Source organism: Talpa occidentalis, unplaced genomic scaffold (genome assembly GCF_014898055.3).
Source record: "Talpa occidentalis isolate TD23 unplaced genomic scaffold, MPIMG_talOcc4v2.1 talOcc4.4, whole genome shotgun sequence".
Classification (NCBI taxonomy): domain Eukaryota; kingdom Metazoa; phylum Chordata; class Mammalia; order Eulipotyphla; family Talpidae; genus Talpa; species Talpa occidentalis.
In genome coordinates, this window is record NW_023604295.1 from 127,247,465 (window position 1) to 127,274,801 (window position 27,337).

General features: G+C 40.4%; 1 protein-coding gene across 5 annotated transcripts in view; it reads right to left on the reverse strand.

The window, feature by feature from the left end:
- Positions 1-25,506, reverse strand: part of MTUS1 (microtubule associated scaffold protein 1) — a 138,213-nt gene extending 112,707 nt beyond the window's left edge. For 2 of the 5 annotated variants that reach the window (XM_037526309.2, XM_037526308.2), the window contains exon 1: positions 25,429-25,505. The gene's annotated coding sequence lies outside the window, so the exon portion shown is untranslated. Of the gene's footprint in view, positions 1-24,970; positions 25,024-25,428 lie in introns of those variants that run through there. The other 3 variants (XM_037526311.2, XM_037526310.2, XM_054701019.1) reach the window with 3 other exon arrangements.
- Positions 25,507-27,337: the final 1,831 nt, after the last annotated feature.

Sequence of the window (27,337 nt, forward strand, 5' to 3'; positions counted from 1 at the left end):
TCCATAGAGAAGAAATAGGGGGACTATCTAGTATAAGTGGAAAGAGGCAATACAGCCAGAAGGCAAACCACTGGCTCTGAAGTGTGAAAGGACTTGGAATGACTGGAAATAGTAAGAGGCGCTAAGTGGCCTCTGGTAGGGAGAAGGGCAGTAAGCTCATGAGTTGGGATTCTATTCTGGGCACATTGCTTGTCTGCCAAAGTTGCTGAAGATGGATAGTAACACTCTGGTTTGGCTCAAGTGTGGGAGATGTCCTAGACAGGAAAGACTGACAGCTCGAATTTGTTGGGATAGATCTGAACTAACACATGGCTGTTGAGAGCAAAAAGAGCTGAAAAGCCGGGGCCTCCCCGGTGGCGCAGCGGTTGAGCGCTGGGATGCGAAGCTGCCCGCAGCCTCTGCAGCGCCGGTTCGATTCCCGGCTGCTCCCCGGCCACCAGAGGAGGGTCCCACATGGCGCACAGACCTCTCCTGCCGCCCGCTGCTCCCCTCAGCAGTGTACTTCGGTCCTTCTGCCTGCTCTGCTCCCTGCTCTGGCTCTGGTGAATTCTCTCACCCTCCCGCGCCTCTGACTGTACCCAGTGCATGTGTAAACGAAACAAACGAACAAATAAATAAATAAAACATGCCTCTATAAAAGAAAAAAAAAAAAAAAAAAGAGCTGAAAAGCCAAATGAAGCTTAAAAGGCTCACTGACTATTATCTACTCTGAGCAGTGGAGAGCTTGGAATACAGTAAGTGCCCTACGCATGCCTTTTGTATTAAGCAATGCCTGAATGGACTATTTTAATGAAATTAATAATTTAGGAGGAAGCTTTCCCATAGTCTTAGAAAAAAGCATAATCATATACTAGATGGGTACAAAAAGGATCTAAGCTTCTTGTATAAATTATGTTTCTTGTATAAATTCTGTTTTTTTCTTTAAATAAACTAATCTGTTTAGGAGACTAATTCTGAATAAACTAGGTGCTTTTTTTTATTCATTCCAAACAACAAAGGAGAGAGTCAAAGAACAAAAGATGAAATCTAGGTTAACATGAATAATTTATTAAGCATAGAGACAGATACTACTTAGTTTTATCATCCAAGGAAAATAAGTACACTTCTTTCTGTAACACACAAACTGCAAATCTCTAAAAGTGAAAGTATTACTTAATGAAGAACATTATCAGAGAAAGCGTTCTTCATACTATGGTTTTAAAACAAAACCATCTCACAAAAACAACACCACTTTACCCAGCCACTCTCAAAACTACATAAGGTTTGTATTTAAAATATCCTTAAGACTCTAAAATTTCACTAATTAGAATATTTGATAGGAATAACCAAATATTTCTGAGTCTCCTAAAAGCTTCCCACTTCCAAAATAACCCCAGTCAGTTACAATCGGCAGGTAACAGAAAAGATGACAAACCAAAGTATTTAAAATGGATACAAACCACAATAGAAAAATAAGGGGCACATCCAAGGAAAATAACCACCCTTAAACTAAAAAGGTTCAACAAATAATATTGGCTCAAGTGCCATTGGTAAATAAAGGTTTTATTTTCAGTCTACGTTGCAATTTCAATGCATACTGGCATCAGAGTTCTGATGTGGTTAGTAACAGTACAATCTTTCTCAGACAATTCACACTATGCAGTTAAAAATCACTGTGGCAGGGACAGAGTAAAGCCCTTGCTGATTACCAGCAGGTCACCACGACTGAAGGACAATTCCTACTCAAGTCTGTTGAGGCTCAATAGAGTTAACTGACCTACTGAGGTTGGAGAATTCTGTTTCCTGGGCTTTATTCAAAAATTACACCTTTATTCCAAGATTTTCTGGCTTAAGTATTTCTTAAAACCTCAAAACCAGCATGTGGAAGACTGGAAGACCCCACACATCCACAAACTTAAAACTGCATTCCTGAAAGCTTAGTCAGTAATTTTACCCAGGAAAACATTGCCAACATTTTCCTTTTATTAGAAAAAATGATGTTTGAGGACATCCTATATTCTTTAAACATATTAAACAGCATAAATAACAAAGGTGTATTCTTCCAATCCTCATGTCTTGCTGCTAAAATACTGTGAAGACCAACTGCCAGGTTAAACATAAACATGCTCAGAGCATCTAAAACCATAAATATTCAAGTAGCTCTAGTTTTCTTCCACCCCTCCTTCCTACTCTGCCTCAATCGCTGTGTCTGTCTCTCTCTTTCTCTCTCTCTCAGAGCTGTAACCAGAAGCACAATGCAAAATTGATCAAACAACCAAGGACCTAGACACTTCAGATTTAAACTAAAGTATATATGGAATAATGCCCTACCATACATACTGCATGCTATTTTACAGGTATAGTCATAAAATAACTACAGTTAATTATAACAATATATAAAACTTTAACATGTTGCCCAATTAGATTTATTTTGATAACTTAAACCCAAATCACAGCACATTTGACTCTTTTACTCTCCAAAAATAAGAGTGTATTCACATCTGTTCATAATAATCTTTCCATTTTCACAAATTCTAGTAGAGGTACAGTAATACGATAAATATAATAGGAGGTAAGGAGATAAATAGGGAAGATGTTAAAAAGAAGCTACCTTATCTTTTTTTAAATATCACATCTAAAACTAAACCAACTTTAGTGTTTTTAACACTCCAAATCAACTCTATCAAGGTAACTTACCTATATTTCTCATAATGTCATTATCAATAGCTGTAAAAATAAGTAAAAGATGTCTTACTCAAGTTATTTGTTCCCAGAAATATCACTTTTGATTGTACCTAAGAGACTGTGCTTTCATACCACCACGCAGAACTACAAGGAGACTAAAGGAAATCCAACCACCAAGCCATACAATGAATTCTCTTAGGAGACCACAGTTATTCAAAGACCAGCTCAGTCTTGCAGCAGTAATATGGCTGAGTGTAATGGGTTTTTTTCCCCCCAAACTAAAGAATTTTCCTTGGACTCTGCCAACAAAACATCACAGACTTCTCTGAGGTTTATAGGCAGAAAACTCATACACAGATGTTTCTTGGTTATACTATAGATCACTTACAGTAAAACTCAAAACCAAAATGAAGAGTTCTGTAAAGTAAGCAACTCACTGGTCAATTCAGATCATCTCTTAAAACAAAAGGGACCATTGCTTGTCAGATTAAATCAGCATTCACTGCTGCTGGGTGACTGCTTCTGGCTTTGAAAAAAATACAGAGTATTCTAGTGACTTGGGTAATGAAAAAGAAAAGATTTAAGGAAATATGTTAAGTAGGCATCTACATCAGATTAGGAACATAAATTTAGATTTAAGTTCTAAATGTACCTACAATTTTATATCACATTTCCTATATTAATTTCTACTAGCAAATTATTTGGAGTTTTGTATTCTTTAAACTTAGGAACTTTCAGGTACTCAGAAATCCTTAACTAATAAATAATATGTGTAAAACAAAGTTCTAGAAAAATTAGGTGCCATATCATTAATGTTGGATCTTCCCCACTCCCTTAAGTGGGGAAGGTCAGTAGAAGGGCTCTTTCACATTATTAATTTGCATCAGACATTTCCACTATTAAACATTTATAATTACTCTTGGAATCCTACACAAAAACCAAAATATTAAAGATATATTTATGCCCAAGGGAATAAACACATTCTTTATGGTTGTACCTTTTGATCAACATTTCTTTAAATAGACACTGAAACTATAAGATTTGGAAATCATTTACTTAGAATCATGGGTCAACAGATCTGTTCTTTGCAACATGAATGACTAGTATTAACTAAGGTGTTACTTTACAAAATAGTCCACATAGTCTCTAAATAAATGTCTCTCAAATTCCGACAACAATTTGTCTGATTCGGGCACCTGAAATACAGGCCACGATGTCTTGCAGGCAGACCATCCACATATGAAGCCAAACAACAAATGAACTTCTCTTGAAATAAAACACTTCTTAACAAAGATAATTTTACTATTCTCCTACAAAAAGGGCCCATTCATGGAAGAGGAGCTGAGCAATACAGATGACTGATTCCTACTCCAGTGCTTAGAAGACGCAAATTCATTTAAACTACCCTACTCATATATATTCCATATATGAGAAAACTGAAGTCTAGAGAAAAAAATATAATTTCTAGTAGTGCCTTTATTGTAACTCTGGGAGTAACCATTTTTACCATATCTTGTGAAAACCCCCAGGGACACCGTGTACATTGCATGCTGCTCCCTACAATCAGCAATGCAACAGCTCTGATGACGTCCAAGTCCACAAATTATTTAGAGACAGAACCAGGATTGGAAACTCATCTGGCCCCTTCTGGTTCACCACCATCTTGTCTCATAAAAGTATGTGGGGGAAAGGGAAGCAAACTTCAAGAGTTTAAAAAAAAAAAAAAATCCAAACTTCCCTCCTCTTTAACGCTACACATTTAGCCCCTGCAGGTGAAATGGCACGAGCACTATAGACTAATCCTGCACGCAGAACATCAAACACAAAAACAGCAGAACAGCAAAAATGAAAAGTCTGCAGAAATTATAAGCAAACCTACATAACAAAACAACTTTTAAAAAAAAAAAAAAAGTCCCACTCCAGTGTAATGTGCTAAATAGTCTGTGTCCCAAGGCTACAGGTGAAACAGGAGTAAATATTTCACTTGTATTATATAAATCTGAATCCCCATTGTTCTCAACACCCCAGTTACTACACCACAAAGGAAATAAAGGGAGTGATAATTACCACTGTCACACACATCTGCCAAAACAGAATTATCTGCTCCATTTGTACTGATGTCATACCAAGGAAGCACTTTTGGCTACACTTGCTGATGCCAATTAAGATAAGAAACCAGTACATTCAGTACTCCACCGGGTCTCCAAACAGATTAAAATTTGTTTTAATTTTAATCTCTCTACAAAGAGAAACTAGGCCCATAAATAAACACCAGATGTTCAACCTTTTTTGAAAGCTACTATCACTCAATGTTAAAGATCTAGACATTCAGTAAAACATTTCCGACCATTACTGAGTAACTAACCAGAGTAGTTCTTCCTATTTCTAAAACTGTATAGTCATCTGTGATCCGTCAACAAGAAACAAAGGAATAAAAGGGGACATATAATGGACACAGGTCTTTGAAAGTAGTGACTGTACTATAAGATTAATGCATTAAAAAATCAAAAATAGGGCCTTCTTGGTGGTGCAGGGGTTATGACACAACCTATGAAGCAACCACAGCCACTGAGTTCGATTCCCGGCCAGTCAGGGAGAAACCCACATGGAGTGTCAGACCTCTCCTGTTTTGCCCGCTGCTCCCCTCAGCAGTGTACTTCAGTCAGTCTGCCTGTTCTATTCCCCACTCTGTCTCTAGTGAATCCTCTCACCCTCCCATGCATCCCTGGCCTGTACCCCAATTCTTGTATAAAAATAAATAAATCTTTAAAAAAAATAAAAAATAGATTAAACCTCAAAAAATATGTTCATAATAATGAAAAACTACCTACAGGGGACTTAATTGCCTTCCTGTTTCCTAAGCACATGCAATAAAGGTTCACATACAACTTTACTCTCCTTTCACTGAATTGACTTGAAATGCTAACTTGAGAAAATATTATTTCTCCTTATTCCCTGATTCATCAGTGTGGATCCACAAGTATACAGTATAAAATATAGAAACAGAGTAGGAATCAGGCCCTGAAGGCAAAAATAATAATAATAAATTATATCATTGGAAATTAAGACCTGTGAACTAAACTTTCGAGACATTTTGTGGTGCCTCAGATGACCAAGTCTGCAGAGTCACTTATAGTCAGAGTCACAGCGCACACACTGGGGATGCTGTGGGTCTGCTGGAAAGAGGCAGAAGATACAGTGTCTATGTCACAGCCTTCACACATAGGGCAAACTTAGGAAATCTCACTTTGATGTAGCACCAAAACCCAGCAAGATCTTCCCAGGATAACTCCCTCATGCCTCCCTCAGTCACTTGTTTGTGTCAGTTAGCATCCACACATGAATCAACAGCTAATGTTTCTGAGGTAGAAACAGCACGAAGCGCACAATGAAGAAGTGGAACTCAGACGCACACCCACTCATCGCAAAGCCCACACTCTTCCTTGCTGTGCAGCCCCTGTGCACACACACTTGCTCCTTCAGCTCTATTCACCTCATTATACCACCTTTAGCTATCCCGCTGGCAAGGGCAGTCTTTTGCTTGTAAGCAAATCACCTTACAAAGGTCATTTGGAAATGTACTTAACTCAAAACTTATTTCCCAGGGCAATGCAATTGATGATTAGGTTCCCAAGCTGGCTCCCTAGCTGAAGCCCATTTAATCCATAATATCAGTACTATTAGTTCAGAATGCTCTACCTAACATCTAATGTATATATAATGATCAAGAAGCTAAACACAAGTTAGTTCCAGCAGGGGAAAAGATGCATCCCAAAACAGAATAGAGAGTCAAAGAAAATACTTTTCCTATTTGATACTGGCTACCACCAACTTCAGTAGCAGCCATCAGCAGTAGAGGTTGGGGTAGAGGTTGGGAGCAGAAACATCAGAAGTTTTCTCCCTTTCCAAAACAAATAGAAAGGAAAGGAGCTTGATTCTCCCTCCTGCCTTCTCCTCTTCCCTTAAAAAAAAAAAAAAATCAAAGGGATAAAGGCCTCAGTCCTCCCTCATTCCACTTGGACAGGTGAAGTAGCCTACCTGGTATATGGGAACCAGCTTGAAAAACCAAGAGCAAATTTCTACTTCAAAAAAATGAAACCTGTAAATTTTTTCAACATCTTCAATCAAAACAAAGAAAACCTTATGGATAAAAGAACTGAAGGAAACACCTGAAACCATAAAATATATAGAAGAAAATATAGGTAAAGCACTACATGACATACATCTCACTAACATCTTTAAAGACTCATCCCCCAAAGCAAACAAAGTGAAGGAAAAGAAAAAAAGCTGGGATTACATCAAACTAAAAAGCTTCTGTACAGCAGAGGAGACAATAATCAAAACAAAGAGACACCCAACTGATAGGGGAAAAAATCTTTGCACTCCATACAACTGACAAGGGACTGATCACAAAGATCTACAAACAACTCATACGATACAACACAAAGTAGACAATTCAGTCAAAAAATGGACAGGAAAGCTAAAAAGACACTTCTCCAAGAGGAAATGCAAATGGCCAAGAGGTATGTGAAAAAATGTCCAACATCCCTTATCATCAGGGAAATACAAACCAAAACCACACTGAGATACCACTTTACACCAGTGAAAATGGCACATGTTAAAAAAAAAAACCTAGCAACAACAAATGTTGTGAGGATGTGGAGAAAAAGGAACTCTCCTGCACTGCTGGTGAGAAAGCAAATTGATCCAACCACTCTGGAAGGCCGTGTGGAGGTTCCTCAAACTACTAAAAATGGAGCTACCCAGCAATTCCACTCCTAGGTATCTACCCAAAAGACACAAAAACATTAATGCAAAAGGATACCTGCACTCCTATATTTATTGCAGCACTATTTACAATAGGTAAGATATGGAAACAACCCAAGCGCCCAAAAATAGATTATGGGATCAAGAAAATATGGTGTATAGGGCCTCCCTGGTGGCGCAGCAGTTGAGCGCTGGGTTGCGAAGCTGCCCGCAGCCTCTGCAGCGCCAGTTCGATCCCCGCCTGCTCCCCGGCTACCAGAGGAGGGTCCCACATGGCGCGCAGACCTCTCCTGCCGCCCGCTGCTCCCCTCAGCAGTGTACTTCGGTCCTTCTGCCTGTTCTGCTCCCCGCTCTGGCTCTGGTGAATTCTCTCACCCTCCCACGCTCCTGACTGTACCCAGTGCTTGTATAAATAAATAAATAAATAAATCTTAAATAAACAAATAAATAAAACAATTCACTATTAAAAAAAAAAGAAAATATGGTGTATATATACACAATGGAATATTACTCAGCAACCAAAAAAAATAAACTAATGCCATTTGCAGCAACATGGATGGAGCTGTAAGAGATTATGCTCAGTGAAATAAGACAGAAGGAAAAAGAAAAATATCGGATGGTTTCATTTATAGGCGGAATATAGGAGAATGAAATAAGGGATCAGGAAAAAAGTAATTATAATACACAAATTAACAGGCAACTATAAATGATAGATTCTGCAGGGGAGGGGGAGGGAGGGATCAAAACAGGGGAGGGAAAAGCACAAGGGAATATGGTGATGGGAATTTTACGGGGACTACACCTGAGAAAGCATACATTGTACAAAAATAAAGTATGGTGTAGGGCCTCCCTGGTGGTGCAGGCTGTTGAGCGCTGCACTGCAAAGCTGTCTGCAGCCTCTGCAGTGCAGGTTCCATCCTGGCGGGCCGGTGAGAATCCCACATGGCGTGGCAGAGCTCTCCTGTCTCACCCGCTGTTCCCTTCAGCAGTGTATTTCGTCAGTCTGCCTGTTCTGTTCCCCGCTCTGTCTCTGGTGAATCCTCTCACCCTCCTGCGCATCTGACCTATACCCCGGTTCTTGTACAAATAAATAAATCTTGAAAAAAAAAAGCATGATGTAAAATAGTAAAAATAAGGAAACAAAGAAAACCTTCCTCCCCACTTTCAATCTGACCTTCTTGAGAAGATTCTTCTTGAGAAATACATACCAACACATACACACATATATATATATGTACAAGATAACCAATACATAAAACTATGAAATGAAGAAAAGGAATGCCAAAGACAACACTGCATGAACAAAGGACTTGAATAGGTATTTCTCCAAGGAATATGAGAATAACTAATAAGCACATGAGAAAAAAGTTCAATATCATTAGTCTTTGGGAAAATGTGAATCAAAACCATGAGATACCACTGCAGCCCCCTTACTGTGACCATTATCAAAATGTTGACAAGAATGGACTGGAAAATAGTATATATAGCGTTGTGGAAAATAATTTGGTGGTTCCTGCAAATTTAAATATAGAATTACCATATGATCTAGCATTCCACTCCTAGGTACATACCAAAAGGATCCAAATCAGCGACTCAACAGATATTTGCATAAATATCTGTTGAGTCAACAGCTACTCAACAGATATTTGCATAAACACATGTTCACAGCAGCACTGTTCATAGCAAACATAGAGTGGAATATTATTCATCCTTAAGAAGGAATACATGTTACAACTCTGACCATAAATCAGATTTTCTCAGCTATCCATTAATCACTCTCAAGTGATGGAGCAAACTTAAGAAGTGATAAATATGTAAAACACATACACATAGATACATATTATACTCCCTGTGCCCCTCTTCTTTTAACACCTAATTATGACTGCCATTTTGGAAAGCAATTTCAAAACTTTTAAGAACAGATCTTACGTATTCTTACTTTAAATAGAAAACCTGAGTATGGACTCAGTTGACAGCAATCCAATTTCTGAGAAGTAGCCATTCTCACCGAGGTGGGCTCCAGAACATGAACTATAGAGGACTATCCCTAGCCTAGACATCATTCTCAAGTGGGGTCAGATCATCTCTCCCAGAGCTTTTATATTTGAAATAGCTAGTTGGGCACAAGGTGTCCATGGAGCTCCCTGGAACTGAGTAACATATACGTCTAAGTCCTGTGTCACTGGTGTCCTTCCATGCATCCAGATGCAGAAGCAGCATGTGTCCCTAGAGAAGAATGCCACTAACGTCCCAAGGAAAGCAGAAATCAAAAACAATGAGGAGCATTGACTGATCTGACTTGGTTCCTGACAACTTCCTTGACACTGAGTTCTGAGAAATATTCCATATCCTTGTCCCCAGTTAGCTTAAATTGATTTCAGTACTTTCAAACTGTTGTCAAGAATTTATCAGAGAATTTTTAGTAGAGAATTTTTTGCATATTTTCCACAGCTGATTAAAAGCAATCTAAATGTTAACAATAGAAATGGATTAGAAAATTACAGTATGGTAATGAAATATCATTTAAAAACCATGCAATTTATGAAACAACTAGGAAAGATGTTTTTGTCTTTTATGATAACAACCATATAACACAAAGAAACGACATGAGAACAAGAAAATAGGCATCACTGGACACATGGGCTGTCACTCTCCTGGATGATGACTGAGCGAATCATTCGCTTCTTGCCTCCTTACAATATGCTGTCCACAGAGCAACCAGAATGATCCTTCGGAGCTGAAATTCAGCTCACAGCACTCCCCTTTCAATGTCCCACATGGTCACCCATCACAATGAACAGAAAAAACAAACACCGGTCACTTAGAACAATAATTAACAACAGATTAATTTTTGTGGTAAAGGTGACAAGAACTATTGTCAAAGGCAAGGGTTCGACATTATTGTTGAGACTTAATAGTTAACTCTGAAATGCAGTGGAAGAATTCCTGAAAATCAATGACCATTCATTCCTAAACCAATATGTGTTTAAACCAAATACTCTCCACTGTTATCTTATCAGAGCTCCACCATTACCCGAAGATTGGGAAGAAACAACAGCAACTATCTTTCTCAACTGCAGACCAAACTTTCTCCTCAGCCCTATGACTTCCATCATCAAATATGCAACATAAGTATCCAAAGAGTTTTTTTAAGTATGCAATCCTCCCAGAAACTTCAATTTAAAATATATAGGCCTTTGTTTAAACGACCAGTTGTCTCAGCTTGCAAACAGCGCCTCCCTTTGTATTCCCAAGCAGTATGGGAAACAAGGCAAGTTACTGTTTCTTTTCCAACATACTGTGACTAACATTAAATACAAAATATTTTCTTGAAAATCAGAAACATGTAGAAATAGATCTGGGGAAGCCCAGCCTCATATAAAGAATAACCTTACTTTCACTCTTTGTTTTCTTTAGAAGTCAATCATTGAAATTTTACCTCCCCATACACATGCCAGGAAGAAGACCCTCACACTCCCCCTACACTTTTGACACCTGTCTTTACAGGCACTCCCCCACTTGCCGCCCCCTTTCCTCCTGTGGTCATCCCCTGGCAGTGGGCAGGCAGCAGCAGCTCTGTGCTGCTGAGCTGTGACTGCCAAGCTGTGACTATTTTTAGGGCAGTGACCCCTCTCCGATCCCTAACTTGGCCCTAGATTATCATGAAACAGTCCTCAGAGAGAAACCCTTCCAAAGCCAAGCATGCCCCGGTAGGATTAGCAATGGCCCTCTGCAAACACAGCCAGGGCTCCTAACGCTGCGGTAGAGACAGCACTCCAAGCTCAGCTGGTCATGAACTTCCCAGCCCAGCCCACTCACTGTCCCCAGATGGCAGATCATTCAAATGTACAACCCACAGTGCACACAATTTCATCAGATTTAAAAAAAAAAAAAATCAAAGCTGAAAAAGGTTTTCTACTCTTAAGAGAAGTTTAACCCATATGCCAGAAAATGTAAAATAACTCATAAAGACTTTTTTTTCCTGTCATGTCCAATAGCAATCTCAAGACTTCAGAGTTGTATACCATGCCTTGGAAAGAGGCAGGCACTGATAAAACTGTTCGAAGGAAATTTTAGTCACCTTTCACAAAAAAAGAAGAACATACCAAGGCAGAGGGTAAGTTCAACATCCCCTTGGGCTATTTATAGCTATAACCATTTCTATAACATCTCTGCTTGGAGCAGGCCTACAAGAAACACGAAATGCAGCCTTGTGTAAATATACATCAACCACCACCACAGATCTATAAAAAAAATTATAATAACATGAATTTCAAGTTAACTACTTTTTCCTCCTTACTACTATATGAAGCCTAATAAAAACCTCAAACTAGGTCCAAATATTTTCACAACTAAGGATCCAAAACTATAGAGAAAAATACATTTATGTTTCATATTCACCTTTCCCGCAGGACACCATGACATAACAAAATGAATCTCATTCACTCACCCCCAACTTGGATTTTATAAAGAATTACACCTCTTTTCTGAACCCACAGATTTACATGGTCAAAAATATTTACTCTCCATTAAATGAAGATCTCAAGAAAACATTGAGAAGAGCACGTTGGTTGTGGTACTCGACAATCTGCCTTGACCCAGAGCTGCTGCGGGTCCCAGGAATCAGGAAGACTCACTCGTTGGTCCTGATATCTGCTTCTTTGGAGTCTCTGGCCCTGAAGGTGAGCACACCTCTACCAGTAAGGAATCCTCACCTCAATCCTCTCTGGAAGTCCAGGACATCTAAAGGTGGGAGTGTGGCAGGAGAACAAAGGAATGCAACATGGACCTCCGGAAGCAAGAAACCGGGTCAAGTCCACTCCCTCATCTTCCTATGACTTTGTTCTCAAGATCTCATTGCTCAAAAATTGGCTACTTTTTGTATTTCTCAGCTGGGAAGGTGGAGGAAGAGGGAGCCTACATGGAATCTTAGAATCTCAACTGATCTGGAGGATTAAATGGTGGATTTATTTTAATAAAGAGATACTCAAGACATTTAATATACATGCTCTTGAGCTACAGAAGAATTTGGAAAGTCACAAGTTGGTATATTTTTAAGGTTTGCATATTTAATGTAGCTTCATAAAAATGGTCCGAGTTTGCCTCCAACTGTATGATGGCCTGATGGTGACAGTCTTGAAAGTCATTGGTATGTGAAAATTAATCAAGATGGACATTTCTAAGCAATAAATTCTCAACTGAAACAATTCAGTAATGTGCAGACACCATTCTTATGGCAACCTGGAGCTCATTTATGGCCAAAAAATCCCACACTGATTAAGGCCAGTTGGGACCATTGCTCCCTTCTCTCAGATCCTTGGCTCTTTTTTTGAGGTATGACAGGCTGCCACAGAAAGTAAAGGCAGATATGGAAGCAATGAAGATTTGCACTTAAAAATGCAGACAAGTGTGCTACACATGCTCATCCAATTAACCTTTGTAGAATTCAATAGCCCAATTTTTAAGAGTAATTCTAGTATCCACATATCCTTTCTCCACACGGTTTTAACCCCTGTATAAAATACTTTAATCAAGAGTTAAATAAAATAACATCTTTTTGGATACTAACATCCTAGCTTAACTGTTATATGCAACATGGCTGTGTGGTTTAACTTAATCCATATTTACAGTTCAGAATAACTCTATCCCCTGCCATTAAGATGGTGTCATTAGCAATTTAAACCTAACCAATTTCCTAACAATTATGATTTTATTTTTTTAAAGATTTATTTATGTATGCATACAAGAGCTGGGGTATAGGCCAAAGGTGCAGGGGATGAGAGGATTCACCAGAAACAGAGTGGGGAGCAGAACAGGCAATTGACTGAAATACACTGCTGAGGAGAGCCACGGGCAAGACAGAAGAGGTCTGCAGTGCCATGTGGGTCACCTCCCTAGCTGGGGATCATACTCATGCTGTAGTAGCTGCAGATAGCTTCATAGTGTTGATGCTTAACTCCTTGTGCCACCAGGGAGGCCCCACAATTATGATTTTAATATTAGAGACTTTCAAGAAAGAATACTTATGCTACTTTTCTATTATATTCCAAGCCTACAATTAACTACAAATAGGTAGAATTCATACAATTAGTTACAAATAGGTGGAATTCATACAATAAAACTTAGCTGAGAGACTCCCTGGTGATGCAAGGGGTTAAGCACAGCACTGTGAGGCTATCTGCAGCCTCTGCAACACAAGTTCCATCCCTGGGCGGCCAGGGAGGTGACCCACATGATGTAGCAGACCTCTCCTGGCTCACCCACCACAACTCTTAGCAGTGTATTTCAGTAGATCCACCTGTTCTGTTCCCCATTCTGTCTCTGGTGAATCCTCTCACCCCCGCACCACTGGCCTGTACCCCAGTTCTTGTATGAATAAATAAATTAAAAAAAAAAACTTAGCTGAGAAGCTAAGTGGTTGCAGAACGGGGTTGGTTACTTCATGTGACACCCTGCTAATTTATTTATCCTTACTATAAAGCGATCTTTAGCTATAAAAGTCAACAAATATTCAACAAACATTCATTAGTGACTACCATGCACTACTAGGGACATGACAAACCCACCCCTGCCTTCAAGAAGCCTTCAGAGGGAATAAAATTCAATTAAGACCACAAAAATACAAGGGAAACAATTACAAAAACTGTAAAAGGAGAAACAACCAGTGCCTAAGGGAACCCAGAGAGTGGGCTCCACTGCCACAAATAAGGGAGGGAAGAAGAATGAAGCTTGAGCTGAGGATTAGAAGAGGGAGGTGAAATCATCTCAGTCTTTAAGATATTATGAACTAGTAGAATTTTCCCTCCAAAAATCTGGAAAAAACATGGAGAAGGCAGCCTTTTATTTTCCCACCAAGGCCACTTGACTTTTTACCATTACCAACACATTATAGAACATTTTAACAAAAAAAATGAAGGGAATACATAATTGCAGAGAAAGAACATTCTTTTAGTTTAGATTATAGAAAATTGGTCTGATGAAAACTGTGATGTAATTTTTTTTCACATTTCCCTGTATCATAGTAAACAATTTGTCACCCAGTATGCCTGCTTCATAGATCTACACCTCCAAGCTCTGTGCTAGGTGATAAAAGGCATTGTTGAAGAGGGAGGATAGAGCAGCGAAGAGGCCAAAAGGGATGGGGAGGGCAGTTTCCCACTGTCCAGGAAGATCAAAGATGTGGACCAGACAGAGAAACATGCAGAAGGAAATGCTGAGAGGCGTAGTGGATTGGAAAAGGTCTGGGACTGATGGGTCAGTGTATCCCACCTTCCACTGGAAGGCACAGAGCGACCACAGAACCATCACACTGTACAGAGGCACCTGCGACCAATCACAATGAGCTGACTCAGCAGAGGCAGCAGAACCAGATAACTCACCTGCTGCCAGTAGGTCATGATGCTATAAAGCTCCTCTAGGAACCAGGTGCTCCCCCAGCAGAGGGTGTGCTGGGGAGGAGAACAATCCTTGAAAGGAGAAAACAGTGCTAGACAGGAAGTGTGTACTCACCAAAATGAAATCCTGGAGACAGGAAGTACAATTAGCAATCAACCAGCATCGAAACACATCAGGGGACAGGCTTGTTCTCAAGAACACACGAACACAAGACTCAAGAGTCAAGTTCAGGCCAGAATGCATTTCCACAGTTCTCTGAATTACTTAGGCACACACCCTCCTTGAGCCACCTCATACTGTTTCCTATCAAGGGTATGCCTTCCAGAAAGAAATCAAAGCACAAATTATTTAAATGTTTAAAGGTTCTTTCTTAATAAAGTTGACAAGTACTATAGCCAAAAAAAAAAAAAAAACTATCTGAAGCTTTTTAATCTCATGGTTTGTCTCAATGATGTTTGGCACATCAAGGGATTAAAAGTGGTGTCTACCTCTCTCTGATATACTGTCAATTCCTTCTTGTCCACCCACAGTCAGCAAAGTGTCTGAGGCCAGTTGGGGGAGCAGGCAGCTGCCTCTTCCTCAGATAAGAATACTGCCAGCACGGAGCACTCCCAAGTGCACAAAGTGTTCTCATCGCGGTCCTCCCTGTTGATAGTCGTGTGGGACAGATCTCATCGCAGTTGCCTTCCTTCTAATTTAGAAATGTTAGTCCTCATGTTTCCAGAGCTTGAGTACCTTGCCCCAGAACCTTAGTTAATAAATAGCAATAAACATTAAACCCAGTTCAAATGTGTACTCTTAATCTCTTTCTACCCTCCTTTCAACAGTAATAAAATCAACTAACATTTGGTGGCTCCAGACCCAGAGCTGCCCAGACAGGGAGGATATACATTACTCATGGAGAACTCTCACATTAACTCATTAACTACAGTACTAACCTCAGGCAAGTCAAAAATAAGCTTGGCCCCATTTTCTTCACCTTTAAATTTTTATAGAACAGTAACAGTCCATTTCAAAGAGTTGTTTCAATAGTGAGATGACCCTGGCTACCCAAGGCCTGCTGGAGGGATGCTACTGTGCATGTATGGCCACATGCACAGGGTAGCCAGGGACACAGAACATGACAAAGATTAAAGATTCCATGTCACAGGGGCAAGATCTTAGGAGAAAGGGGTCTGCCTAGTCCCTATGTAGCCTATGCCACATAAATGAAAAAAAAAAAAGTTACAGGAAATTTTTGGTAACTTTCTAACTCATACAATTGTCAGTTGATACTGTTACAGTGCCAGCAACCTTGGGAAACAAGCTTTATCATTATCCTCACTTCACTGATAACGAGAGATTAACAACTTGTTCATATGCTCAAGGGACCTTTCTGGGGAGATGGACATGCCTTATTTCTTGATTGATGATTTGGTTACAGATGTACATTTGTCAAAACTCATAATTGTACACTTAAGGTAGATGAACTTCATGGTAATTTTATCTCAAAAAATGTGGCCAGTAAACAGCAGTATGTATTTCAGAACATATCCATTAATTCATGGTGAGTTTTTCCCATTAATTGTTCTATAATCCTTCCAGTTAATCCTTTCTAAGCAACTGAAAATCTTGAATGCTGACCATCATCTCTTAACAACCATTTCTGCCCAATTTCACAGATTTCAAACCTGCCCTGCTTACTCAAAGTTCTACATTTTACTGTTAACCTAGACCAAGACCACAGCCCTTTAGGGCACTAGAGCCACGTATCTGGACAGCCACGTTGGAGAGCAAGTCAGGGCCACATACCAGGTGCCTCCAGTCCCAAATCATAGGCCTCTGAAAATCTAAAATATCATCTCTCTTAGTCAGCATTCCATCAACATTTTTCAGCAATAAATATGCAGCATGATTCTAAATACTCCTAAAAGAAATGAACAAAAACAGTGCTTACTCTGTGGATATCACTCATATTGTAGTTTTCAGAATTTCACCAAAAAATAACCTTTTTCATCAGTTAAAAAAAGTGTAAAAATAATAAAACTATGTTTCAGGATAGTGTTGAGCCAATACAGAGAGAGCTGCCCCTGTAGATGTAAACAGCTAAAACCTAACCACATTTTCATACAGTGTCTATCCAGGACCATGATCAAGGACTGTATAGTTGTATAGTTAGGCTAAAGAAATTTGATGTAAAGACTACCTTTTCTTCATTTTTAAATTATATACACTAGTTTTTAAAATTACCCAAAAGGTAGCACAGGTTGTTTAAGGGAAATGGTGGGGGGTGGGTAAGGGAGACTGGGTGAGAAGGGCAGGGTTTAAAGCTAAAAGAAAATCTTTTCCCCAAAATGTTAAATGACCACATGAGCAGCTTCTTGTTTAGAATCCTCAGACACAGTTGTCCTATCTCAAGTCCACTTGGCTAAAGGGAAATGACTTTCCATTTCAATAGTGCCAAGACTATCTGAAAAATGTCACTCACTATGTGTATGTAGTTATATAAGTTGGCACATTACACTATCTCCCAATATCCTTTAAACATCAACTTCCTGAACCCTTTATTTGAAAATGATCATTTACGTTAAGACTTTTCCACTGGCAAATAAGAGTTCTGAAACAGAAGGTCAATGTGTACACACTTAACGCAGGAGCAGCCCAGAGGAAAAGCTAACTAAAGGGGCCTGCTTTTCAAGTCCTAATGCTGTACATTCCTTAGAAGTCACTTTGGTGATAGAGAACTATGGATCTTTAGGGCTAGAAACCCTAAGCAGATAGGGTGCAGCTGTGGTTTATGGGGCATTCTCTTCCCAGTTCTGGTTGACAGCAAGCCTGAGCTCTTAGTTAAATTTCTACCTGGGATTAGATCTATCTGCCCCCATGAATTGCCTGCCTCCATGTAGCTCAAAATAAGGAAATAGGATTTAAAATTTCTATAGAAAAAAATGTTCCAGAAAAATTAGTTCCTAGTCAACATACATGACCTTCAATGGCTATCTGTAAAGAGGTGCATTTTATAAGGTATTGTTAAAATCAAATGATTTACATGAATATTCTTATAGAATTTATTAGGTACTTCTTGAAATGGCAGTCTAAAAACTAAAATTAGTGAAATGGAATATATCACTGTAATGATTTGTAACTGTCTATTTTCTGCTTGCGCTACTACTCTTAATCACTTTCAAGGTTTAACATTCTGTTTTATGTTCTGCAGTCAGAAAATGGAAAAACAACAAACCATAATTCTAGGCTATTTCATCTGACATTTCACATATCCAAACTGCTGCATGCCTTTGATCCCATTCAGCCCAACATGAAGAAAATCCTAACAATGTTCTGCTTCTTAGAACATTAAAAGTAGTGAAGTAACAATATCATATTGGGAATGAGAAAAGCACTAGGAGGGAAGACATGGGTGCTGGTCCTGATCCCTTAACTATACTCATACTATATAAAACATTTATCCAAATGATTCCAGTCCACAATTTCCTCTGTATAAAACAGAGCTCTCTTAACTGGCCCTGCTAACCTCACGAGGCTGATATCATAAATGAAAGAAAATGTCTTTAATCTTGTATTATAGGGTACTTTCCAAAAACATGTAGTTATTATGTTTCACTTCATTTGAAAAGTGAAAAATCAGAACTGCCTTAGTTTTTAAATATATGAATGGTAACATTTCACAGCCCAAAGTCTTAAATCTGAATGTTATTTGTCACAGGTTAGAAATCAGAACAGAGTTAATGGCAGAATTTAAAATCCACAAGTGCTTTATTGGTCCAGTGATGACTCAACTCTTCTTTTGCTGATAGCAAAACAATAACATAATTTACAAATTTCAGCAGGATAAAAGTATCTGCTTTGATTTTAAAAAACACAGGTTATATATAACAAAATATCAGCAACTCGCCAAACTCAAACTCAAAAGAAAACCAGGAGTAGCCAAAACTGTAGTTCAACAATAAATAATCTCAAGCTGTTACTAATCCAAACCAATTCTTTTTAAGGAAGAGAGGAAGTTATCAGGCACCTGGGCCTGGAATTTTATTCCCAACAGAGAACCAGCAGATCTAAGCAACACCCCCCACCCAAAGCAGAGTCCAGGAAATGAAATGAAACTTTCACAATGAATGACAAAAGGATACGGAGAAAAGTTGTTAGCATCTTCCATATAATTGGCACTGTGGTAGAGTAATCCCAAAAGACAGATACCATCCCTACTGTCCTGAGTAGGCAACTGGGGGTACAAAGGTAATGAATAACTAACAAAGTCACTTGGCAAACATAGGCCTCAGATGGGAATGCAATTCTACCCACCTTTCACTTCTGGGCACTCTATATTTCCTTCCTGGAGCAAAGGTTCTCAATCCCAGTAACAAGTTTTCCAATTCTATAACAAAGTATGTCTCCAAGTTTCATAATGGACATTAAAGTGAGCGAAGTGTCACCTACATGCTGAAATACCTTGTGTTAACTATTCCAGTTTCAGTAAAAATAAGGAGAGGTAAAAATACCCAGCCCTCAAGACAAACTATATAAATTTGAAAATAATTTTCAATTTGGTTACGTACCTCAGTTTATAAATTTTAGATGGTCAGTGTGACAAGATATATTTTCAACAAGATACATTTTCTAACCTAATAGTCATATGTGTAATATAAAAAACCATTCAAAGTTTTTCATAGAAATGTTTTTCCCTATCACTCTCTTTTCATTGACTAAAGCCCACTCTTCTTATAATGGAATTAAAATTAATTAGTAAATTCAACCACCTAGTTGTCATTGATACCTCCATAAAACAAAAGCAGAAAATTTGAAGCATTAAACAAAAAAATCAGTACCTGGGAGCACTAAATCAAATTCAACAACCGCTAACTGTAACATACCATCAAGAAGTTTTACAAAAATACAAAACTACTCTGAAATACAAGTCTTATTAAACATGAGAGAGAAAGCATCCCAGACTAAATTCCTCTTTAAAATGTAAACATGTAAATACATATTTCCCTAACAAGAAACAGCCCAAGTCTCTATTCATGAGAAATCGTCAACTTGTGACTGTCTGCACAAAAGGGGACTATCATAAATTATCACAAGTGGAATTAATTCTGTACAAATATTTGCACACGGGTATGCCAGATGTTTTGAGAGTGACGCTTCATAATAAAACAGAATTATAACTCAGAAGGAATAGAGACCTTACACCTTCCGGCTCTGGGCTGCCCTGTTTCGTAAAGGCACCATCTTTCAGAGGGGCATAAGGCCAAAGGCTGACTCACTCACTCTCTCTCTCTCTCTCTCTCTCTCTCTCTCTCTCTCTCTCTCTCTCTCTCCTGAATATATCACAGTGGCAGAGGGGGGCAGGACAGTAGAAGGAGAAAGTCGAGAAAAGCAGTAAGGAAATTAGTATCTCTGGCTTAAAAGACCTTCTAGTAGCTGTGACTAACTGAAGAAAGAATTTCAAACTCCCATGCCATCAGAGTTCTAGATTTATTCCAGGCCACATCTGGTACAAATAACTATAAAAGTACAATTGTACCCAGCATAAGATTTAGACCCTACCCCCAAGAAGTTTATAAGATGTAACAAAAAGATACTAAAACAGTCTCTAAAAAGGGTATCCAGAGAAAGTGAATGAAGCCACAGACTACAGAGCTACATTATCTTGCTTCTCAGCTTTTTTGGTGAGAAGGAAAAGAGCAATAGTAATTAAAGGATTGGGAGCCTTTCGATAATGAAAAATCTCAGTCTCATGTTTATCAAAATTTGGGTCAAGGTAGCTGGCAGAATTCCCAACGAATGCACAACATTAAGAATCTGGGAGAATATTCTAGCAACTTGAATACTAACTTTTCCAAAAGCACTTTCACAAGGTTGAGGTTTTTCTGACTCACTCCTCCAAGGACCAGGGCCAATTTACTCCCCCATGTCTGCTTCTTCTGCTTTGACAACCCATAGAAAGTGCTCAATACATGGTTTGAGGTTGATAAAAATTAAACATAGGATTCTAATAGCAAAGATTTTTGGTAAGTTAAAAGATTCACTCTTTCAAACCCATTTCTCATTCCTCCAATCCTTCTTATTCTATCACCAGCATGTAGGCTTTCTGCAACCCTCACCTCAATTATAGTCTATTGGTTGTTGTTAGTGGTAATGTGTAAATATGGTTCAATTCTATCATCTAAGATTGACATGACCATAGTGTAGCAGTTTTTTACAGCACAAGGTGATTTAACTGGTAGTGGACCTGGCAAATACAACTCAATCAACTTGACACTGAGGTCAAGGTGAGAGCAAGTCCCTGCTGGAATGTCTTCTCTTCAACTGCTAATATATCTATGCTAGGTCCCACTTTTATTCCATGAAGCACATGCAGTTCCAACTTGATATCAATAATTACTTATAATCATCTACAAGATGAACATAAACTTCTCATTTGCCACTGAACACTGCTAAACATATCACATGAACTGCTTATCTGATATAAGGTGAAGAAATATTGACTTTTCCTCCAGGGTTGGTATATATGTAAATAACGCCTAAGTTAAATATTACCAAGTTTCCACAGTAGAAAAAGTACAGAAGCTCACAACCCAACAGTCAAGACTGAACACTGCCACAGACATTATATAAATTATGTGTTTATTTACATACACATATAGCTTAACACCTCTACTTCCTATTCTTCTAATAAGCATGTGAGTGTGACTCTCTCCTAGAAGAATTCCCTTTTTCAATGCCAACTTAGGACAAAAAATGACTTGAAATGTTTTAGTTAATTGTAGATTAGGATAATTATGGTTGATTGACGCCCAAACATACACACTAATTTTCTTTTCTTTGTATTGACCTTAAATATAAATTGACATGGTACAAGTAATTAAAAGTGTTCAAAGAATGATAATATGGTGATTTAATGGCTTCAAAGCCCTCCTTCCACAGCACCTTACCTAGAAGACTAATGTTTCCCCAGTCTGCTTTCTTCCCAATCTTCACTGGTCCTTTGGCTGTGAGCACACTACACAGGTAGCCAGCCAGGCTCCCTGCTCTTGCACTCAACACAACTCTTATTGAAATAGGAAGCCAGGGCCTCCCTGGTGGTGCGAGGGGTTAAGCACTGCACTAAGAAGCAATCCACAGCCTCTGCAGCACGAGTTCAATCCCTGGCCGGCCAGGGAGAAACCCACGTGGTGAGACAAACCTCTCCTATCTCACCCGCTGCTCCCCTCAGCAGTGTATTTCAGTCAATCTGCCTGTTCTGCTCTGGTGGATCCTCTCACCACCACACCCCGCCCCCACACACACCCCGCACCCCACATCTCTGGCCTGTGCTCCAGCTCTTGTATGCATAAATAAATATTAAAAAAAGAAAGAAAGAAAGAAAGAAACAGGAAGTCAGTACAATATCAAGCAAAACTACATAACCTGGGAGTAGATTTTTTCTCACCGCTTTGCCCTTTTCAACTAGTTTGAGAGAAATCATGACTTGTACTTACTTCATCTTCTCGCACTGCTCAAAGATTCTATCCAACCCTGCTAAAAAAGAAACATGTTTCCTCAAGAGAAACTTTAACTTTAAAACTACCTTCATTTCCTTAGTTTTATAATTTCAAGATGAATAAACTTCTAAGTTAGAAAAAATGTAGAATGTGAGATTCTTTTTCCTTTTGCTCCAGTAATTCATGTATACAAGAACATTCATTAATTTAAACCCACAAAACATTTCTATGAATTAACAGAAAAATATTAATATCCTAGGAGAAAAAAATGGGACTATATTAAAAGATAAAAATAGAAAGTAACTTTTTTTGGTATTCAATATCATTTGTAATCAAAGAAAAGTAAATTTAAATACTTAGATAGCACTGTTCACCTATAAAGCTAGCATTTAATTTTCCTTTCAAGGATGAATTTTTTTCCATATTAGCAAGAATACAGAAACACAGGTGCTCTCATAGAGTGCTGGTAGGAGACAGAAAGCAATGGTCAATCTGTATCAAGAGATCTCTGAACTAACAACTGCACCTCAAGGACTCCATCCTAAGGAAATACACATGAATAAGAATATCTGTTACATCAGTATATACATAAAGCTGTAATTGAATTAAGTTGAACGATGAGCTGTAAAGAAACAGCTAAATAAATTACTGCATCTATACAATGTAATATTATATAGGCACTAAAATAAGAATCTTTAAGAACTGTTATATCATGGGGGTTTTCCATATGTTAGCAGGGAAAACATCAGCACACCATCAGTATGTTTGTATAAAGTCCATTAACTATAAGCATATTGTGTTACCCATACGTGGAGTACAGAGAAACACAACAAAGGGTGAAATAAAACCAAACCAATAGCAAACCCAGAAATCTGACTATTGAGGCTACCAGAGGAGGGGGGGAGGAGAAAGCAGAGTAAGGAGGTGGCCTGGGGGACTGTGGGTGCCCTGGTGGATATGGTAGCATACACTTGAAGGGTGTGGCCCCATACCTCTGAATCACATACAGCATTTTAAACCAACATTGCCTAAACAAAATTTTAAATTTAAAAACCTACTTATGTTATATATGGTAACAAAAAAAGGAAATATTGTGATTATCTTTGAATGGTGGGATTAAGTCTCGTGCTTTTTTATCAGTCTACCAAATTTTATTCAGCACACATGCATTACTTTTGAAATTGTAACAAACTGATACAACAACAAGGCTAACAAGTGATGTGCTTTCTAAATCTAGTAACTGCAGTTTCATGTTCAAGAATTCCAAAGCTGTAAACTTGACTGACTGATATATAATTAAAAGGTAAAGTTTCTACAAGCACAATTTTCTTCACATACCGATTCTGAAAAGGGGTGGAAAAGTTGGTGTGAGTTAAATAACTATACATTATTTTTAACCTAATTCCACTCTAAGGTTCTTTTTTAAGGATATGGTCATTCAAATCATTTCTTTGTAGAATCTCCCTTCTGAAATGCTGCACTTTAAGAAAAATTTTGAGAGAAGCACTTTTATACATAGTACAGCACTCTACAAACATGTCATCTTTGTTTCCATTTAAATTTGATATTTTTCACCCCTAATCATGCCAGGAAAAAAGTGTCTACAGAATTGCAATCCCAGCTATGCAGGTCCTTTGAGGGCTAACATACACTGCATCTGGGTGGATCTAGACTCCTTAAGGAGGTAAGAGTTTCTCAGGGAGCAGAGCTTTTTCATTAGTGTTTAAATTCCTCCCCTCCAACATGGTCTTCCTCCTACCCGCTACACCTAACACCACCACACCTGCACCCAATCCCAGGGTTCATGATGCAATGTCGGTGAAGACTGCATTCCAATCACCTGGCAAAAGCAATGCTGTTATTCTACCCTCTCCTACATGTGCCCTCCCCAGCTATACTCTCTCCCCCACCCGTGGTTTTACCTTTGATTTTACTCAAACAAAACACACAGGCCTTAATAGAGTATATAAAACTTTATCCAGGCAAAACGAAGAATTAATCTCACCTTTCCTACTCTGCAAAAAATAATGCCAAGTCAAAATCAACTAACAGTAGAAAAGAGTACATATGAAAAAGAAGAGACAAAAAGATGCTTCTACAGTAAGAAATCATAGTCCACTAGTGACCACAGAGCAATCAATCAGGTGAACTTAGGAGTGGGTTTTTCTCCAGAGCTAGTAAAGCACAAACGAACCGCAGGAAGAGTCACAGACATGGACGTGGGGACCTTGGGGATCGCAGCAACCCCATTAATGCCACATTTATAGTCCTGATCACAGAAGCTAGAGGGGGCCCCAAAGAACCGCCCGGAGAGAAGGCTGGGGCTGCTGGGCCCTCGCGGGTCAAGTGCCTGGTGGGCGGCATCCGCCAGCGGGCACACGCCCGTCAATCCGCCGGGCTGAGTCTACTGCAACCCCCATGGGTCACTTTCAAGGTGACAGCTCCGAGATCCGCACCCGTCCCTGCTGCGCCAACTGCGCTGACCCCACGTGAGCCCTGCTCTCTGCAGCCTCCGCTCCGCTGGGGCTGCCTCCTCCCCAACCCCAAGTTGGCACCCGAGCCCCTGGCACACCCGCCCCCTCCCGACGGGGTCGCCGGGGGCTCTCTCCACCCTCACGGAGATCCCCGCCGCGAGCAGGACGGGCTCGACCGAGCCGACTCACCTCCGCACCCACCGCAGCGCCAAGCCCGAGGGCTCCGGGCCCCGGGACGCGGAGGGGGCGAGACGCGCGCTGGAGCGGGGCGCCCTTTGCACCCTCGGCGGAGGCGCCGCAGGCCCACCCCGGAGGCCCGCGCGCAAACGGTGCCCGCCCGGCAGCGTCTGCACCTGGGGCCAGGCTCGGCCCCACCCCCACCGCACGCCCGGGCGGCGGCTGCGGCCGCGCGGGCAGCTGGAGTCTGGGGCGCCCCAGCCTCCCCGCCTCCCGGCCCGCCGCGGGGAGGAGCGAGAGCCGGGAGTTGGGGAAACTTGCAAGTGGAAAAGCTCCGCCGCCTCTGCCCCCCGCGCCCGCGGCCGCGCCTTCCAGGCGGCCCCAGCCGGCGCCCGCAGCTGGAGACAAAGGCCCCGAGGCGCCCTAGGGGGACTGCGCCCCCGAGAAACTTCAAAGAGGCGCGAAACTACCTGGGGACGCCGGGTTCCGAGGCTCCCCCGGCGCTCAGCTCGCCCGGCTCGGCAGGTTGGCGGGCTCGGCTCGCCCCGGGCTCCCTCCTCTCGCGCTCCCGTGTCTGAGTCCGGAGCCCCGCGCGCTCCCGGCCTAAGTGCCCGCGCCCCGCGCCCCGGGCGCCTGCCCAGGACCGCGCTGCACCTGTTGCCACGTGCGACGCGGCGCCCCGGGCTGCTGCCTGCGCACCTGGCGGAACCGCGCGTCCCCTGACCGCACGGGCCCCCGCGGGCGATCGGGGTGCTGGGGGCCCCACCCCAGGCGGCGGCCGAGGGGATCTGCCGGCCTCCGACTCCCGTCTTGCCACCTGTGCTTTCCGTCGGCGTTCTCCGGCCTCCCGCTAGCTGTGGGGTGTTGCCCGAGGGCGGGCCGGGCTCGGGGGAGGGAGTGGAAGGTTGCAGAATTATTAGGGCGGATGCTTCCGAGGAACTAGCCTTGATTTTCTCCTCGGTGTGTCGGACTATGTATTATCTTCATACTGCTAAGTGATTTACTAGCACACACCTGTAAAGAAATGTGCCCTCTAACTGTTACCTCTGCTAATAAAGAGTGGAAAGCAGACTAGACCAAGGCGAGAAAAGAGACACGACCCACTTTTCTCTAAACAATCAGGCCTTGCTGTTTGCTGAACTAGACTAAATTCACTTAATGCTACCCAGTAGGCCGTAAAATATTTTCTTCTGCAGGCAAGTTTTAATACAAAGCTTTTCTAAATATGCTATTCCACCTTGGAGAGGTGTAACATTACTGAGCCATTCAACATCAGACAAACTGAGTCCAGTTTTTTAAGGACCTGGTTTGGATTGGCTAAAAGTTTTTTAAGAGAAAACTTTTTCTAAGAATTACTCTGACTTTACTGTATTTGATAAAGCTTTCTATGTCATCAATATGAGATCAATAACAAATCTATTACCCTTTGTAGATATAAAACCTTTTCAAGTAATGTTCCATTATTTCCTAAATAAGAGGCAAGGATATACAAGTCTAATTATTTTCTTCATTTTTAAAGTGAGAAAATAGGAACTCAGAACAGTCAAGTAACTTGTTCAAGGTCACACAGATAGTGTGGAGCAAGGCCCACCCCTCAGCAGGCCTAAGATCTTTTGTCTTTTTTTATTTGATGACGTTACTTGATTGATTCCTTACTTGATGACAGCTCCCCCTTTCTTTTGAATTCCATGTAAAGACAGGCATGTATACCTATGACTTTGGGAAAAGACATGTGTTTTTTTTTAAGAGATACAGAACCAAACACCATTAAATAATTTTCCCTTATGCAAAAGCACCAAAAAACAAAACAAAAACAAAAACATTGACGTTGTTTCTGCAAGTCATGAGGCAATTATGCTAATTAGCAACATGCCTCCTCCCTAAACAGAACACTCCTAGTATTAAACATATTATTTAACCTTTATAACCCTCATGTGACCCAGATGATTTGGCCCAACTCCCCCACAGTTCTATTGTGTGGCTTTGTTACAACTATAAATATAAAACCTGTTTTACTTCATTTTTCTGTATGATAGATTGAAGGGGAAAAAACCACCTTCTCTTAAGTGATTAGAAGCAACTTTTGTGGTCATTAGGGAATATGAAACTTAGCTTCTAATTGCATCCACATAAAAACAGCAGTTACCTTCTAGGGACATCATGAGGCTCTGTCAAGGCAAGTATACTTAAAATGGAGCCTGCTGGCCTCGCTTTCCATCTTGGTTCTGGGCATATTGCCATGTTCTTGATCTCTGAACTTTCATGCTGACCTGCGACAGACTCCAGGAACAATATGAGGGTTAGATAATAGCTACACATAACTTTGTGGCCCATTATCCTGGGGGAAAAAAAGTTAGCACACATAGAAAAATGTTAATT